Source organism: Gigantopelta aegis, chromosome 7 (assembly GCF_016097555.1).
Source record: "Gigantopelta aegis isolate Gae_Host chromosome 7, Gae_host_genome, whole genome shotgun sequence".
Classification (NCBI taxonomy): domain Eukaryota; kingdom Metazoa; phylum Mollusca; class Gastropoda; order Neomphalida; family Peltospiridae; genus Gigantopelta; species Gigantopelta aegis.
This window is the reverse complement of record NC_054705.1, coordinates 12,315,801-12,333,020: the sequence shown is the minus strand read 5'-3', so window position 1 is coordinate 12,333,020 and position 17,220 is coordinate 12,315,801. Positions and strand designations below refer to the sequence as shown.

The window sequence follows — 17,220 nt, the reverse complement described above, 5'->3', positions numbered from 1 at the left end:
GTCTTTAAAAAAAACAAATTTTAAATTTAACTTTTATGTCTAAATTTTTGTTAAGTACCATATACATGTATCCCCTAAAATTACGACTCTCCTAAAATTTCGACTTGGAATCATTTCTTTACTGTTTGCTTGTAAAGTATCCAGGGCTAGCTGTGACACTCGCCAAATTCACCAACTGTGAATTTTGAAAGCAGCTGTCAAATTTTATTTTAGTTTGGGGAAATAATTTCATGTAATAACTGACATTTTTTTAGAAAATAACTGTCGATTTCTGTAATTTTTTAAGTTTAATAGACAATTTGGCGAATTGTTTTGCTCTCCCAGAGCTAGCCCTGAGTAACAGTCTTCAACAGGAAATGGGAGTAATCACTCCCGCTCCCCTACGCATTTGCCTGGAAGGTTTTAGGAGAGCGGCAAATTGATCACCTTGCAATAAAAGGTTTAATGATTTAATATTTGAAACTTCATGTGATTGATGGCTTAGCACCACTTCAGGAAAGTGATATTCAGCTTGCCTTCATTTTGCTGATGGCAAACAAAGACTGCATGATCAACAAAATATCCCTTCATGCTTGCAGTGCAAATATATATAGTTTTACTCCACGTGATGTCTGACTGCTTTCTGGTCCTCGACAGTGAAACTGAGGTTACATATTGTCACATGATTACCATATTTAGTGTGTCACTAAACAAGAAATGTATGGGGAAATTTAATGATAAAAAACTGCTTATTTGTTCTTCAGAATTTGAAAATATTACCATATTACATTTTTATCATAACAATCAGAACATTTACTTGTAAGATGCTGAACATTGCCGCCCAGTGGTAAAGCATTCGCTTGATGTACAGTCAGCTCAGGATTGATCCCTGTCAGTGCACCATTACTGGTATATCAAAGGCTGCGGTACATGTATATATGCTATCCTGTCTGTGGGATGATCAATGCATATCAACGATCCCTTGCTACTAATGGAAAAATGTAGCAGGTTTTCTCTCTACGACTGTATATATGTAAAAATTACCAAATGTTTGACATCCAGTAGCTGATGATTAATAAGTCAATGTGCTCTAGTGGTGTTGTTAAGCAAAACAAGCTTTTTTGTCCATGTGATATCAGACTGCTTTCTGGTTCGCAACTGAAACTGAGGTTACATATTGATTACCATATTAGTGTGTCACTGAACGAGAAATGTATGGGGAAATGTAATGATAAAAAAAAAAAAAAAATCTTTTTATTTTAAAATATTATTACATTTTTACACGCAAGACGCTGAACATTGTATTGCCACAAAATGGCCAAATTACCTTTTTAGTTTTCTTCATTGGAAGCATTATGGCCATGATATAAACATTGATCTTAAATTTTACAAATGTAGGCTTTTATACAATATCAATATCATTAAATAAGTATGGCATAAGTATGAGCTCCGTGGTCTAGTGGATAAGCTGCTGGACAATCAAGCTGACGACAGTGGTTCAAATCCCGTCAAAGCTGGCTCACACAAGCATTCATCTTTCTCATCTATCACCCTCTGCCTATCATTCTCGTTATCTTAATATAAAAAACTTTCCAATTTCTCCCACAATTTCAATCTGTTTCAACCCTTTCTGTCAATTTTCTCCGACTCTGTCTTCTGAGCTGTCCACACCATCGCCTACCTGTCTCAACTTACTCCATGGGTGCAGTCATGCAAGCTAGGTCTGACCCACGGCACTAACTAACGACCACCGGTAGTAAGGGTGCATAGTAGGTGGTTATAAGTGATTCTTAACAATGCCAGAAGTAACTACTGAACACCCCCTCCCGCCCTGGGACCGACCCCTGGCGAAGTCAGAGGCTGGACCCGGGGTGGGCGTGCCTGAACCTTGAATGGACAGGGGCATGTAAATTGAGTTCCACTTCCACTTCCACTACTGAACACTCCCCGAAGTGGTCAGACTAAGCCCACAGCTAAAAGCTGATGGGGAACAGGTGTGTGGCACAGATAGCCACAAGAGACAAGCACCTGTCGCAGTTGGAGAGACAAGGACTGCGATGTGGAGGTGGACAGCGAAAGAAGTTGAAAGATAGGAGGAGTTGCCAGATCGGGAAGAAATGAGATGGAATTCAAAGGAAAGAAAGGAAAGGGGGCACTGGGATAAAAAAAAAAAAAGTATGGCATGACCTCAGCAGGGTTTCTGCTTGAGGGTAAAACAGGTATGGTGCCATACCCAAAAGGTTTTGCAGATTATTATTTTTTATGTTAATTGACCTCTTGACAAAATTAATTATTCTTATCATTACTGTATGATTTTCTTAACCCTCAACTTAACCCATTTTCTTTCTTGAGGAGGCCCTCATACTGTGGTTGCATTCAATTCCATAGCGCCATACCCAAAAATTTCTTTCTGGCAGAAACACTGCTCAGTATATATAACATTACTACAATAAAATATACAGTGAAACCACTCAAAATCAGACCGTCAGAAAAATGGGAATTCCCTGAAAGCCAACCATCTGTCGCAGTCCCTTTATTGTTCACAGGTCTTAGGTTCATGCTACCTACTGTAATCCATTTTTATCCATCGCCCATTGTGCGTAAACTTTTCACATTTTTAACTTCTGCACCAAAACTGCACAACCACTTCCAACCAGATTTTGTGGGAAACTTCTTTTATTCATGCAGAAACAAATTTGTGAATTTGGACTTTTACACCGTAAATGAAATGTGTTTAGTGCATCCAGGGCCAAATTCACCACTTGCAAATTTTAAGAACACTTGGCAAATTTTATTTTAATTTGGCCCAAAAAAAATGTGTGTAATACATAATATTTTGTTGTAAAATAGCTACAGATTTTGTATTTTTAAGATGATTTGGCAAAATGTTCTGATTACCCAGAGCTGGCCCTGAGTGCGTCATTAAATAAACCATTTGCTTCCCTTTCCTTCCCTTCCCTTCCCTCCCCCACCCCCAAGGAATATGGAGGTTGTGCAATCCATGTGTAGGTGGGGTCAATATTTTACTCAGGTGACCACGGGCTTGTTAAATATCAGTGTAAAAAAAGACCCTCTTTAAACCTTAAAACCGGACTGTTTTTTAACCTGGTCCCGTAGGTGTCCTATTATTTTTGCATTTACCATAGTTTGCCTCCCAATATCCGATGTATTTTTTGTGCTGGGGTGTTGTTAAACATTCATTCATTCATTCCATAGGTGTCCGGTTTAAAGGGTTTCACTATATATATATATATATATATGTATGACTTTGGTAATGTCTAACATGAACAAGTCGACCCAATGTAGCATTTAATTTATGTCTCATTTATCATAAAAGTGACAGAATGATGGATGACCGACACTGATAACTCTTTAACACCTGCTACATTCGAACTGTCTCTGTGTCTAGTTACTTGGTGTCACAGTTGGACGTCGAACCAAGGCTGAGACAAATATTTCTTTCTTTTCAAAGACAATTATCTGAAAGTCCCCACCGAACAATACCTTTTTTTTTCTTTCTGAGAACACCCCAGCACATGAGTCTAATAATAATGTGTTGGTTGCGATACAGTCACTCATGGTTTAGATAAAAAAATTATGTTTGCCTCACAGTAATTACAAGAAGAAGACTTTGTGAATATGTTTAAGAGGTTTTTGTGGATTTTGTTACATTTAATTGTTTTCTGTGACCCAACCAGCCTATGAAATCACCTTTTCTGCTTTAATTTGTGTGTATCTTTTATAATTTGTAATACATTGTAATAATAAAATAAGTTAATGATGAAATAATGAAGAAATAAAAAAACAAAATTTTATCAAGTAATAAAATAAGTTACCCATGTCATAAACCCATGTAATAATTTAGTGTATTAACCCAGTTAATAATAATATGCAAATTTGCAAGGTCTCGAGGTAATAATGTGTTGCTGTCAATGGGTCATTTGTTTACAGGTAGTACTAAACCAAATAACTTCCGACTGGGTCAAAGTTTGAGATGCACCTAACTTTTGATAGAGAAGTTAACACCACAAGTCCTGTGATTGGTGATAAATGGGAGTGTGTTGGGTGTACAAAAAAAAGTTTCATCTAGGAGAAAAAATGTATGCAATTTTATTTCATCTAGTACCACTGTGTCAATTAGTCATGTGCTTGAAACGTGAGGGGTACCTGTGAAAAAAAGTAAAAAAAAATTGTGCGGAACTAGGGTAGTCATAGATGCTCTGAAATGAGCATCTTCACCCCCAATTTTTTCTGATGCACTTTAAAGATGAGGGGTGGCAGTATTTATATCCATGGTATTTATGTTGATTTAGACAGGAGTTTTAGCCACACATGTTACTATTGTCGTCAGTGGGATTTGATTTGGTAGTATACACCCTACAAACATATATACCTGAGCATAACGTTTTCATAAGATTTGTTTAAACTGTGTGACGTCAGACTAATTTGTGCTAATCGTGATGACGTCCTATTACCATTGGAGACAACTTTTAGTACTGTGATTTACTAAAAATTTAATTAAATGTGTGTCTCAGACGAGCTCTTAATTACTTTATGGTATTTCCCTGTTTAAACATCACAGACTTTAGCTTCTTTCTAACCGGCCTCGGTGGCGTCGTGGCAGGCCATCGGTCTACAGGCTGGTAGGTACTGGGTTCGGATCCCAGTCGAGGCATGGGATTTTTAATCCAGATACCGACTCCAAACCCTGAGTGACTGCTCCACAAGGCTCAATGGGTAGGTGTAAACCACTTTCACCGACCAGTGATCCATAATTGGTTCAACAAAGGCCATGGTTTGTGCTATCCTGCCTGTGGGAAGCGCAAATAAAAGATCCCTTGCTGCCAATCGGAAGAGTAGCCCATGTAGTGGCGACAGCGGGTTTCCTCTCAAAATCTGTGTGGTCCTGAACCATATGTCTGACGTCATATAACCGTAAATAAAATGTGTTGAGTGCGTCGTTAAATAAAACATTTCTTTCTTTCTTTTTCTTTAGCTTCTTTCTGTTATATCCTTATCCAAATGTCTGTTGCATGTTTGTAAAAAAACAAATAGTGTCCATTTTCACGGGCTGAAAGTATATGTAGAGTGTGCCTTTAAATGTACCATATATACCCGCCTGTAAGTCATGTTTTTGGCATAAAAATTTCATAAAAAAATGAATGAATGAATGTTTAACGACACCCTAGCACGAAAAATTCATCAGCTTTTGGGTGTCAAACTATGGTAATGCAAACAAATAAAGTGATGGTTAACATCAATATAAAAATTCAAGATTTAAATAAAAACACAGTGTAAAGAACTGTGCAAAAATACAAATATCACAGATAGATACTGACTTTTATTCAAAATCTTAATTGTATCTCGAAGAAAACAAGGGGATTTGTGCTGTATTGGCCATTGTCAAAGAGAATGTTACACCCCTGCACCACAGTGATAAAAAAAATGAGTGTGATGGGTTGGCTTTAAACAGAGTCAAAGATTTTTTTTTTTAAATAACACAATTTTAATTATGTGGAAATCCGATCTCAGATCGTATCGACCTCGTAATGGTTACACGGCTCAATACTTTTGGTAGCCATATTGATTTTATTTTCCTCATGTTTTAAAATATAGCCTTCCACTATGGCACGTGGACATCAGAAGATTCAGTCGCAGATGAAGAACCAGGAGAAGAAAGCTGCAATGAAGAAAGGCGGCACGTCTCAGAAGAAATCGGCCGAACAGGCGCTCGTGTATAAATGCACAGTCTGCATGGTGAGTGTCATTGTCTCCACACATTGTAACATACATGTCTTACACACTGCAGCTCTGGGTTCAGAGGGGCGGCATGTCTCAGAAGAAATCGGCCGAACAGGCGCTCGTGTATAAATGCACAATCTGCATGGTGAGTGTCTTCGTCTCCACACATTGTAACATACATGTCTTACACACTGCAGCTCTGGGTTCAGAGGGGCGGCATGTCTCAGAAGAAATCGGCCGAACAGGCGCTCGTGTATAAATGCACAGTCTGCATGGTGAGTGTCATTGTCTCCACACATTGTAACATACATGTCTTACACACTGCAGCTCTGGGTTCAGAGGGGCGACATGTCTCAGAAGAAATCGGCCGAACAGGCGCTCGTGTATAAATGCACAATCTGCATGGTGAGTGTCTTCGTCTCCACACATTGTAACATACATGTCTTACACACTGCAGCTCTGGGTTCAGAGGGGCGGCATGTCTCAGAAGAAATCGGCCGAACAGGCGCTCGTGTATAAATGCACAATCTGCATGGTGAGTGTCTTCGTCTCCACACATTGTAACATACATGTCTTACACACTGCAGCTCTGGGTTCAGAGGGGCGGCATGTCTCAGAAGAAATCGGCCGAACAGGCGCTCGTGTATAAATGCACAGTCTGCATGGTGAGTGTCATTGTCTCCACACATTGTAACATACATGTCTTACACACTGCAGCTCTGGGTTCAGAGGGGCGACATGTCTCAGAAGAAATCGGCCGAACAGGCGCTCGTGTATAAATGCACAATCTGCATGGTGAGTGTCTTCGTCTCCACACATTGTAACATACATGTCTTACACACTGCAGCTCTGGGTTCAGAGGGGCGGCATGTCTCAGAAGAAATCGGCCGAACAGGCGCTCGTGTATAAATGCACAATCTGCATGGTGAGTGTCTTCGTCTCCACACATTGTAACATACATGTCTTACACACTGCAGCTCTGGGTTCAGAGGGGCGGCATGTCTCAGAAGAAATCGGCCGAACAGGCGCTCGTGTATAAATGCACAGTCTGCATGGTGAGTGTCTTCGTCTCCACACATTGTAACATACATGTCTTACACACTGCAGCTCTGGGTTCAGAGGGGCGGCATGTCTCAGAAGAAATCGGCCGAACAGGCGCTCGTGTATAAATGCACAATCTGCATGGTGAGTGTCTTCGTCTCCACACATTGTAACATACATGTCTTACACACTGCAGCTCTGGGTTCAGAGGGGCGGCATGTCTCAGAAGAAATCGGCCGAACAGGCGCTCGTGTATAAATGCACAATCTGCATGGTGAGTGTCTTCGTCTCCACACATTGTAACATACATGTCTTACACACTGCAGCTCTGGGTTCAGAGGGGCGGCATGTCTCAGAAGAAATCGGCCGAACAGGCGCTCGTGTATAAATGCACAGTCTGCATGGTGAGTGTCTTCGTCTCCACACATTGTAACATACATGTCTTACACACTGCAGCTCTGGGTTCAGAGGGGCGGCATGTCTCAGAAGAAATCGGCCGAACAGGCGCTCGTGTATAAATGCACAATCTGCATGGTGAGTGTCTTCGTCTCCACACATTGTAACATACATGTCTTACACACTGCAGCTCTGGGTTCAGAGGGGCGGCACGTAGCCCAGTGGTAGAGCGCTCGCTTATCGATCCCTGTCGGTGGGCCTATTTGGCTATTTCTCATTTCAGCCAGTGCACCACAACTGGTATATATCAAAGGTCGTGGTATGTGCTATCCTGTCTGTCAATAAACTTGCACTTGAAATCATGTCAATGGAAAGTGGGCTTTAAAACTTTGTTAATAAATGAAAAAAAAAAAATCCTCTGAAAAATAAGACAAAATGAGACCACCAATTAGCATCACAGCAATGTAATAACATTGTCAAAACATCACGTAAAATTGCTTGAAAACTTCTGGAATTTAGCTGATATCAGGGTTTATTATTCATAAACCAAGTTGATAATAATCATATGAAGCACACATATAATAACAAATGTAATGATGTAATTTTGGGAAGCGACGTCATAACATGACATTGCTTCTCCAGTCCTAGCTCAGACTGTGCATTTGAAATATGATGTCACTTCGTTGTCTCCTTCTAGTTGTGGCTGAAACATTTTGTGTTGGGTCTCGTTATTCATAAAGAAAACAACAACAATAATATGGATAATAAAGAAATTATTACACTCGCGTGTGAGTCATAATGGTTTTACAAAACTCGTGTCGGGATTCATGTACAAAAATTCTGACACTCGTTTCGTAAAATCAGTACGACACACAAGCTCGTATAATAATCTCTATATATCCATGTATTTTGTCCTAGTGTTTCGACACTGGCATTAGAGATGATACCTTGCTTGTTTTCTTTCAGAGTATGATGCCAGACCCGAAAACATACAAGCAGCATTTTGAGAGCAAACATCCGAAGAATCCTCTACCTGCAGAATTGCAGGAGGCGTAACTTGACACGGTGAGACAGGGGTACTCCGAGCTTTATACACATACAGCAAAACCTCTCAACTTGACACGGTGAGACAGGGGTACTCCGAGCTTTATACACATACAGCGAAACCTCTCAACTTGACACGGTGAGACACGGGTACTCCGAGCTTTATACACATACAGCGAAACCTCTCAACTTGACACGGTGAGACACGGGTACTCCGAGCTTTATACACATACAGCGAAACCTCTCAACTTGACACGGTGAGACACGGGTACTCCGAGCTTTATACACATACAGCGAAACCTCTCAACTTGACACGGTGAGACACGGGTACTCCGAGCTTTATACACATACAGCGAAACCTCTCAACTTGACACGGCTAGACACGGGTACTCCGAGCTTTATACACATACAGCGAAACCTCTCAACTTGACACGGTGAGACACGGGTACTCCGAGCTTTATACACATACAGCGAAACCTCTCAACTTGACACGGTGAGACAGGGTACTCCGAGCTTTATACACATACAGCGAAACCTCTCAACTTGACACGGTGAGACACAGGTACTCCGAGCTTTATACACATACAGCGAAACCTCTCAACTTGACACGGTGAGACGGGGGTACTCCGAGCTTTATACACATACAGCGAAACCTCTCAACTTGACAAGGTGAGACAGGGGTACTCCGAGCTTTATACACATACAGCGAAACCTCTCAACTTGACACGGTGAGACATGGGTACTCCGAGCTTTATACACATACAGCGAAACCTCTCAACTTGACACGGTGAGACACGGGTACTCCGAGCTTATACACATACAGTGAAACCTCTCAACTTGACACAGTAAGACAGAGGTACTCCGAGCTTTATACACATACGGTGAAACCTCTCAACTTGACACGGTGAGACACGGGTACTCCGAGCTTTATACACATACAGCGAAACCTCTCAACTTGACACAGTGAGACGGGGGTACTCCGAGCTTTATACACATACAGTGAAACCTCTCAACTTGACACGGTGAGACACGGGTACTCCGAGCTTATACACATACAGTGAAACCTCTCAACTTGACACGGTGAGACACGGGTACTCCGAGCTTTATACACATACAGCGAAACCTCTCAACTTGACACGGTGAGACACGGGTACTCCGAGCTTTATACACATACGGCGAAACCTCTCAACTTGACACGGTGAGACACGGGTACTCCGAGCTTATACACATACAGTGAAACCTCTCAACTTGACACGGTGAGACGGGGGTACTCCGAGCTTTATACACATACAGTGAAACCTCTCAACTTGACACGGTGAGACGGGGGTACTCCGAGCTTTATACACATACAGCGAAACCTCTCAACTTGACACGGTGAGACACGGGTACTCCGAGCTTTATACACATACAGCGAAACCTCTCAACTTGACACGGTGAGACACGGGTACTCCGAGCTTTATACACATACGGTGAAACCTCTCAACTTGACACGGTGAGACACGGGTACTCCGAGCTTTATACACATACGGTGAAACCTCTCAACTTGACACAGTGAGACGGGGGTACTCCGAGCTTTATACACATACAGCGAAACCTCTCAACTTGACACGGTGAGACACGGGTACTCCGAGCTTTATACACATACAGCGAAACCTCTCAACTTGACACGGTGAGACAGGGTACTCCGAGCTTTATACACATACAGCGAAACCTCTCAACTTGACACGGTGAGACACGGGTACTCCGAGCTTTATACACATACAGTGAAACCTCTCAAGACCGGACCCTCTCTAAACCGGAATTTCTTCAATACCGGACATTGTACACAATCCCTTTTTAAAAAAACAGTATAGAACTTAACTTCTCTAAACTGGATCCTTCTTAGTACCAGACTTTTGTCTTACTCCCAAGGGGACCGGCCTCGGTGGATTCGTGGTTAGGCCATCGGTCTACAGGCTGGTAGGTACTGGGTTCGGATCCCAGTCGAGGCATGGGATTTTTAATCCAGATACCGACTCCAAACCCTGAGTGAGTGCTCCGCAAGGCTCAATGGGTAGGTGTAAACCACTTGCACCAACCAGTGATCCACAAAGGCCATGGTTTGTGCTATCCTGCCTGTGGGAAGCGCAAATAAAAGATCCCTTGCTGCCTGTCGTAAAAAGAGTAGCCTATGTGGCGACAGCGGGTTTCCTCTTAAAAAAACCAGTGTCAGAATGACCATATGTTTGACGTCCAATAGCCGATGATAAGATAAAAAAGTCAATGTGCTCTAGAGCCGTCGTTAAATAAAACAAACTTTACTTTTTACTCCCAAGGGTGTCCGGGTTAGAGGGGTTTCACTGTATATATTTACATTTGTTGTTCTCCGTGCATATATACTGGCCAGGGTTTCTGCCAGAGGGTAAAATGGGTAAAATGCTGTACCCAAAACTAATTACTCTTATCATTACTGTATGATTAATGTTGGCTTTAAATGATTATAAAATGATTCTTTTCATATGCGCAGCAGGATGACCCTTTCAGGAAGTAATATATATATATATATACAAAGCAAAGTGAACAAAGATTATCTATATAAATATATCATTCTATTTAACTATTCATCATTTTGTCTAAGATAGTGCCATACCCAAAATTTCCTTTCTGATACATGCAAAGTGTTTGTAAGATGGTTTCTAAATTACCGTATATCTTCGCCTATAAGTCGATCTCGGCTATAAGTCGAGTCCCTAATTTCAAGCCCTGAAAACGTATTTTTTTATTGACCCGTTTATAAGTCGACCCATGAAAAACTACTTATAAATATTGAAATATTTCTTATTTTCAGCACGAGAACAATAATATTTGAACAAAAAAAAATTATTTTACAAACTTCGGTTTTCACGTTTTGTACATCGCAATATGATCAGACTATTCCAATCAAACTATCATTATTACATAGCATCAAAACGAAATATTCCCTTAGTAGAGAGTGAAAGCTGTTTGACTGTTACTGTATAGTACTGTACAGATGGTTTTGTGCACAGACAACGACTTTATTTATAAACACTGACAACAGATCACTACGATAAAACTGAAAGTATAGGCCTCAGATTACAGTTATCTTCCCATTTGGTTGTCCAAAATCCGGAAGTTTCACCGCGCAAGTAGTCTGCTGTTTGACTGTGATTATTTCATGGCAGACAGCTATGAAGTGGCAACTGTTTGACTGAAGTGACAGGGGATAGCATGTAGTTTGTAAACATGTGTAACTTGTTGACATTGAAGACTTGTTTGTGGTAATTCCGGCCCATGCAAAAGTAGTGCTTTTTGTGTAAAATGGGTGTACTCCGGCCTGGTTTAGAGGGTGTGTCTGTTTAAACCAATATGCTGGGAGAAAGAGCTGGACAACAGGGGTTGTCCTTTTCAGGGTGTGTGTCCCCCATGCAGGCAAAGGTACATACAAAACTTCACGGGCCTGCCGATATTAATAAAAATGTTATAGCCACTAAGGCTATATAGAAACATATAGCGAAATTAATTGTGGTCTGAGGCCTGATATAGTTCACACATTACACCGGTTAAATGCTTGATTCTGATGAAAGTATTATAACCAGAGAGGTGAAATTACACAGACTGATTGTGCATACCACAAGGAATATGAAAACTAATTTATTTATTTTCTAAATATTTTATTAAATTAAAAAACATTTTTTTTTGAATTTATTAAAAATTAAAATTAAAAGTTTCAACTTTTAAATTTCAATATCCTCCAAATAGCATAAAATGACCTCTGATGTTACTACAGGTTGTTGCAATATTTTTTAACAGTTTTGAGCTAATAATTTGGTAAAAAGAGCAAAAGTTGGATTTTGTTAGTCAATATTGAGATTTTGATTTTTTTTACATATTGAATTTTAAAGAGTTTCTCAATTATTGCAATTGGACAGAAGATTTAAATATAATGAATATATCACTACTAAATGTAATTAAACACTTTAAATAAATAGTATACAGTTTTTAACAAGATTAAGTACTCTAATAATACATTTCACCTACATTTATGTAAATTACACATTTCAGTCATTTTTCAAAAATGGTCTTTTATCCTTAGAAAATCTAATAGGCTAATATTCTATGCTGTCTGAATGTATTTATTGTGTTCAGTAATCAGATGCTGGTATACTTGTCAAGTTTATTGCAGAAAATGTGCCAAAAAGGTTAACATTTGGCTTGTAATACATATGGCAGAATAATCCATAATGCATATTCAGTGGTCATTACTACAAACATCCTTCCAATCAAGAAATACTACACTGAGGTATCCCAGACACTGGCACATGACTACACTTGTTAACAGTTATCACTGGAAACTGAAAAATATGGTGCAAGTACCTCTTGGTAGGATTTTATATCAGCATTTTGTGACAAAATCTTCATTTTCAAAGTTGTCGTCAACAAAAAAAATATTATGGTGTATACCTAAGTAATATCTGTAGGGCATATTCATATTAATATGCATTTATATGGACTGTTTTGCCTTTTACAAAGTGGCTACATGTCTAATACAGTAAATGAAGTAGATTAAGTAAATACAGCAGGTCAAATTGAATATGAGGCCTATCATGTCTAATTTTCCCTGAAATTAGTGTGTAACATTTGTTGCAAATGGCCCCCAATTTTGTGACTTTCACCATCCCTCTGACACATTTCTAATAATGGATCATGAATTCAGTCACCATATCTTTACTAAGCCTCCACTTATCATATCTAAAATGCAAAATTTTACAGTTTTAGATTTTTTGTTTTTCAAAAATTTAAATTTAGTTTAATATTTAATTAAAAATGAAGTAAATCTAATGATTGATTTTTTTCCTTTAAAATATTTCAAATCTTTCCAAGACAACACTGTGCAGATAGAACATATGTAGAAAAAAAATAGCTGCTCATTGTATGAAGAAATTCCAAAATTTGATAAAGTTATTACATTTTGAAGTTGGTGTCCCTCAAGTTTCCATTGCTAAAATTGGCCATGGCAAGGCACTGTGGTAGGTGTTTTAACACAGCCTCTGTATACTCTCAGTTTAAAGGTGACATACCGATACTTACCGAGCATTGCTTAATATGTATATCATTGGAATGCATTAGTGTGGGCCAGTTTTTAGGGGATAAAATGGACTGATAGGCCTCAGATTACAGTTATCTTCCCATTTGGTTGTCCAAAATCCGGAAGTTTCACCGCGCAAGTAGTCTGCTGTTTGACTGTGATTATTTCATGGCAGACAGCTATGAAGTGGCAACTGTTTGACTGAAGTGACAGGGGATAGCATGTAGTTTGTAAACATGTGTAACTTGTTGACATTGAAGACTTGTTTGTGGTAATTCCGGCCCATGCAAAAGTAGTGCTTTTTGTGTAAAATGGGTGTACTCCGGCCTGGTTTAGAGGGTGTGTCTGTTTAAACCAATATGCTGGGAGAAAGAGCTGGACAACAGGGGTTGTCCTTTTCAGGGTGTGTGTCCCCCATGCAGGCAAAGGTACATACAAAACTTCACGGGCCTGCTGATATTAATAAAACTGTTATAGCCACTAAGGCTATATAGAAACATATAGCGAAATTAATTGTGGTCTGAGGCCGTATCACGTTTTGCCGCCATATTAATACATGTAAGGAGGATAACTCTGGAAAGTACACTGGTTTTTGTACCAAATGATTTGTGTCCCTATTGCTCTAGATAAGTGAACTGCAGAGATCAGTCTATTTTAAGGGAAAGCTTAGTAATATTCATGAAGTTAATCACTGCCAAAACATTGTTTGAACAGCCATTAATGCCAGTGACCAGATTTCAAAATAAACTCGGGCAACAGGTAGTTAGTATTGTTTACATTTTTACTATTAGTTATGATTGTTGTCTTGGCATGTGAGTGAGATCGTACGCCTTTTCGCATAACCAAAACCGTTCTAATGCCAAAAAAAAATAGGTTATAAAAAATAAATGTGTCAAATTAACATATTTGAGTATAAATACATGGCATACTTCAACAATTAAACTTGTAAAATAATCCCCAAAACAGTAATATTTTTTGGTGAAATTTTTTTACCCTCTTATAAGTCGACCCCCCAAGTTGTAAAATAATTTTTGGGTGAAAAAAATTCGACTTATAGGCGAAGATATACGGTAGTTCTTTTCGATTAGCAACAATATTTACAAATTATTCACATTTTATGTATTTAAAGTTTCTTTTGGATGTCAGTATATACCGTATATTCATGTATTTTTAAAATTAAGTTTGTGACAGTACTGATTAATAGTGATTTTGACATCACAAAATTGTTTTATAAAAATAAAACCACTGATTCCTTCCTTCTGTTTTTTTTAGACAGCATAAACTATTTTCAGCTATTACAGCTATTTTTACCTAACTTAATTATTACCAACAAGTTTTTGCATAAATTATCAATATTGGTAAATGCATCATGTTAATTGTTGTCTTGCTGATTATATTTTGGTAGAAGTTCCACAAGTGTTTTATACGAAACAGAAACAAGGCATACATGTAATTTGGAAAACAGGATAAGCAGCTTTAATTTAATATTTAGTCTATATATAACCTATATGTACATGTAATTATCATTCTTGCCCACTGGACGGAATTAGCCAGCTTCTGCATGGTGCTAGATAAATCTGTCGAGCACCCTGGTGCTGGATGATTTCTACATATGCATGGCGTCATAACTTATGTTTTTCAACGATTGACGTCATAACTCATGGTTTTCAGAATTCTGTTTGCCATTTCTCGTATCATTGTTTTAAAAATATTTAAACAAATTAAATCTCGGCCTTCACAAAAAACATTTTATCTCTCGGGTTGGAATTGCCTTACCTACATGTACTCCTCACAACGGTGACAGATTCTGTTAGTACATACTGGATCAACTGGACAGAAGGGACTATAGATTTCATGTCCATCTTGTCTGTCTGTGTGTCTGTCCCACATATAGTTTTCTGGACAGTTTTTCGCAATGCCTCAAGATATTGATCTGAAATTTGTGTGTAGCTTTATCAAGCACTGTTACAAATCCAGTTTCACATTCATGGCGATTTACCCATTTTTGACAGAGTTATGGCCCTTGAACTAAGGAGATAAGAAAAAATATTTTACGACCCCTATGGGACATGTAATTGCTTTAGCAGTACTCTCAGAATGTTTATTTGTTTATGATGTTTTATTTACTTTTATATTTTTATTTTTTATATTTTTTTATTTTTAATGAATAGGGCTTTTAATTTTTTTTATAAAATCGACTAGACATGGGATAAGTGATTCAAAAAAATTACTAGCCGATTAAAACTTCACTAGCCCTGATTGAAACTTCACTAGCCCTGATTGTAACTTCACTAGCCCCGATTGAAACTTCACTAGCCATGATTGAAACTTCACTAGCCCGACTTTACTTTAAGTTAATACAACGTTACTAAATAATAGTAATAATCAGATATGTCACCTAAAGAGGGAGATAAAACTTTAAAACACTAACATTGGGGGTTTGGGGTGGGGGCAGGATATTCATATTTACAAAATAACTTAATTGCAATATTTAACAAATGTTTTTCACTAGCCGTCGGGCATGGCAATAGAAGTTATTTACTAGCCCAACATTGAATATCATTAGCCATGGGAGTGGGGCTACCATAATCTAGAAGCCCTGCCTTATCAACTTATGATAGACGATATATTTAAGTATGTGGAATTCTTGTTTGTAATCCATTTTTTATTATTCCGTATTCTGAAAGCTTGGATTCTATATCATCTCTTTTTGTTTTTTTCTTCTCTAAGGTTCCTGGTTGGGATAAAAAAAAAATATTTTAAAATACAAATTTTACCAGATAAGACAAAAGAGTTTTGTGTATATTATATCATGTTTTTTTGTTCTTAGGTTCCTGGTTGGGATAAAAAAAAAATAATAATAATAATTTTACCAGATAAGACAAGAGATTTGTGTATATCATCTGTTTTTGCTTTTTCTTCCTTTAGGTTCCTGGTGATATTTTATTTGTACAAGAGAAGACAAGAGTTTTGTCAAGAGATCATCATGAAATCATTCAATCGTCATTCTCAGATTTTCGTCATTCTGTGATTCCATGTTCTCTCAATCAAATGTTTGTGTTACTCTTGGTCTGGCTGTAAATATTTTCTTTTTATTTCGGATATATCTATGTGAATAAAATGTACATTCATCCGTTCAGTGGTTTTTTTATTTAACTGAATGAGAATTTGGAGTGGGAATGTTAGGGTGTTATGTCTCCCAGGTACAACGTAGCCCAGTAATGACAAGTTTGTTTTGTTTAACGACACCACTAGAGCACATTGATCTAGTAATCATCGGCTTTTGGGATGTCAAACATATTGTCATTTTGACAGTCATAGAGAGGAAACCTGCTATATCTTTCCATTAGTAGCAAGGGATCTTTTACATGCATCATCTCACAGCCTTTGAGGCCCTGGCTGGAATGAGAAATAACTCAGTGGGCCCACCAACAGGGATCGATTGCTTTACCACTGGGCTACATCTCGCCCCATGATAAAGTGATGTGTGGTTGCTCCAGGATCAATCCCAGTTGGTGAGCTTATTGAGCCATTTCTTGTTCCAGCCATTGGTAGGAGGAAAGATTTTATTTACGGTTATTTGGCGTCGGACATGGTTAAGGACCACACAGATATTGAAAGAGGAAACCCGCTGTCGCCACTTCTGGGGTACTCTCTTTTTTTTTCTTTTTTTCGATCAGCAGCAAGGGACCTTTTATATGCACCATCCCACAGACAGGATAACGCATACCACAGCCTTTGATATACCAGAATTTCCTTGAATTTTGCGATTTTAAAATTCAGGTCTGAAATGTCCTGGGGAAAGCATTTAAATTTTGTCCTGGAAATCGAGAAAATTTGTTATAAAAACATTCTTTGATTGAACATTTCATGTCCTGGAAATGTCCTTGAATTCAGTTCTTTTAAATGTAAGAACCCTATTAAAGATGTCT

General features: G+C 38.6%; 1 long non-coding RNA gene across 1 annotated transcript; it reads left to right on the top strand.

Annotated features, from left to right (window-relative positions):
* The first annotated feature begins 7,083 nt into the window (after positions 1-7,083).
* On the top strand, positions 7,084-16,421 carry LOC121377703. Its single transcript, XR_005958648.1, has 3 exons — positions 7,084-7,166; positions 8,125-8,223; positions 16,217-16,421. It is a non-coding gene; the product is annotated as an uncharacterized LOC121377703 (long non-coding RNA).
* The last annotated feature ends 799 nt before the right edge of the window (positions 16,422-17,220 follow it).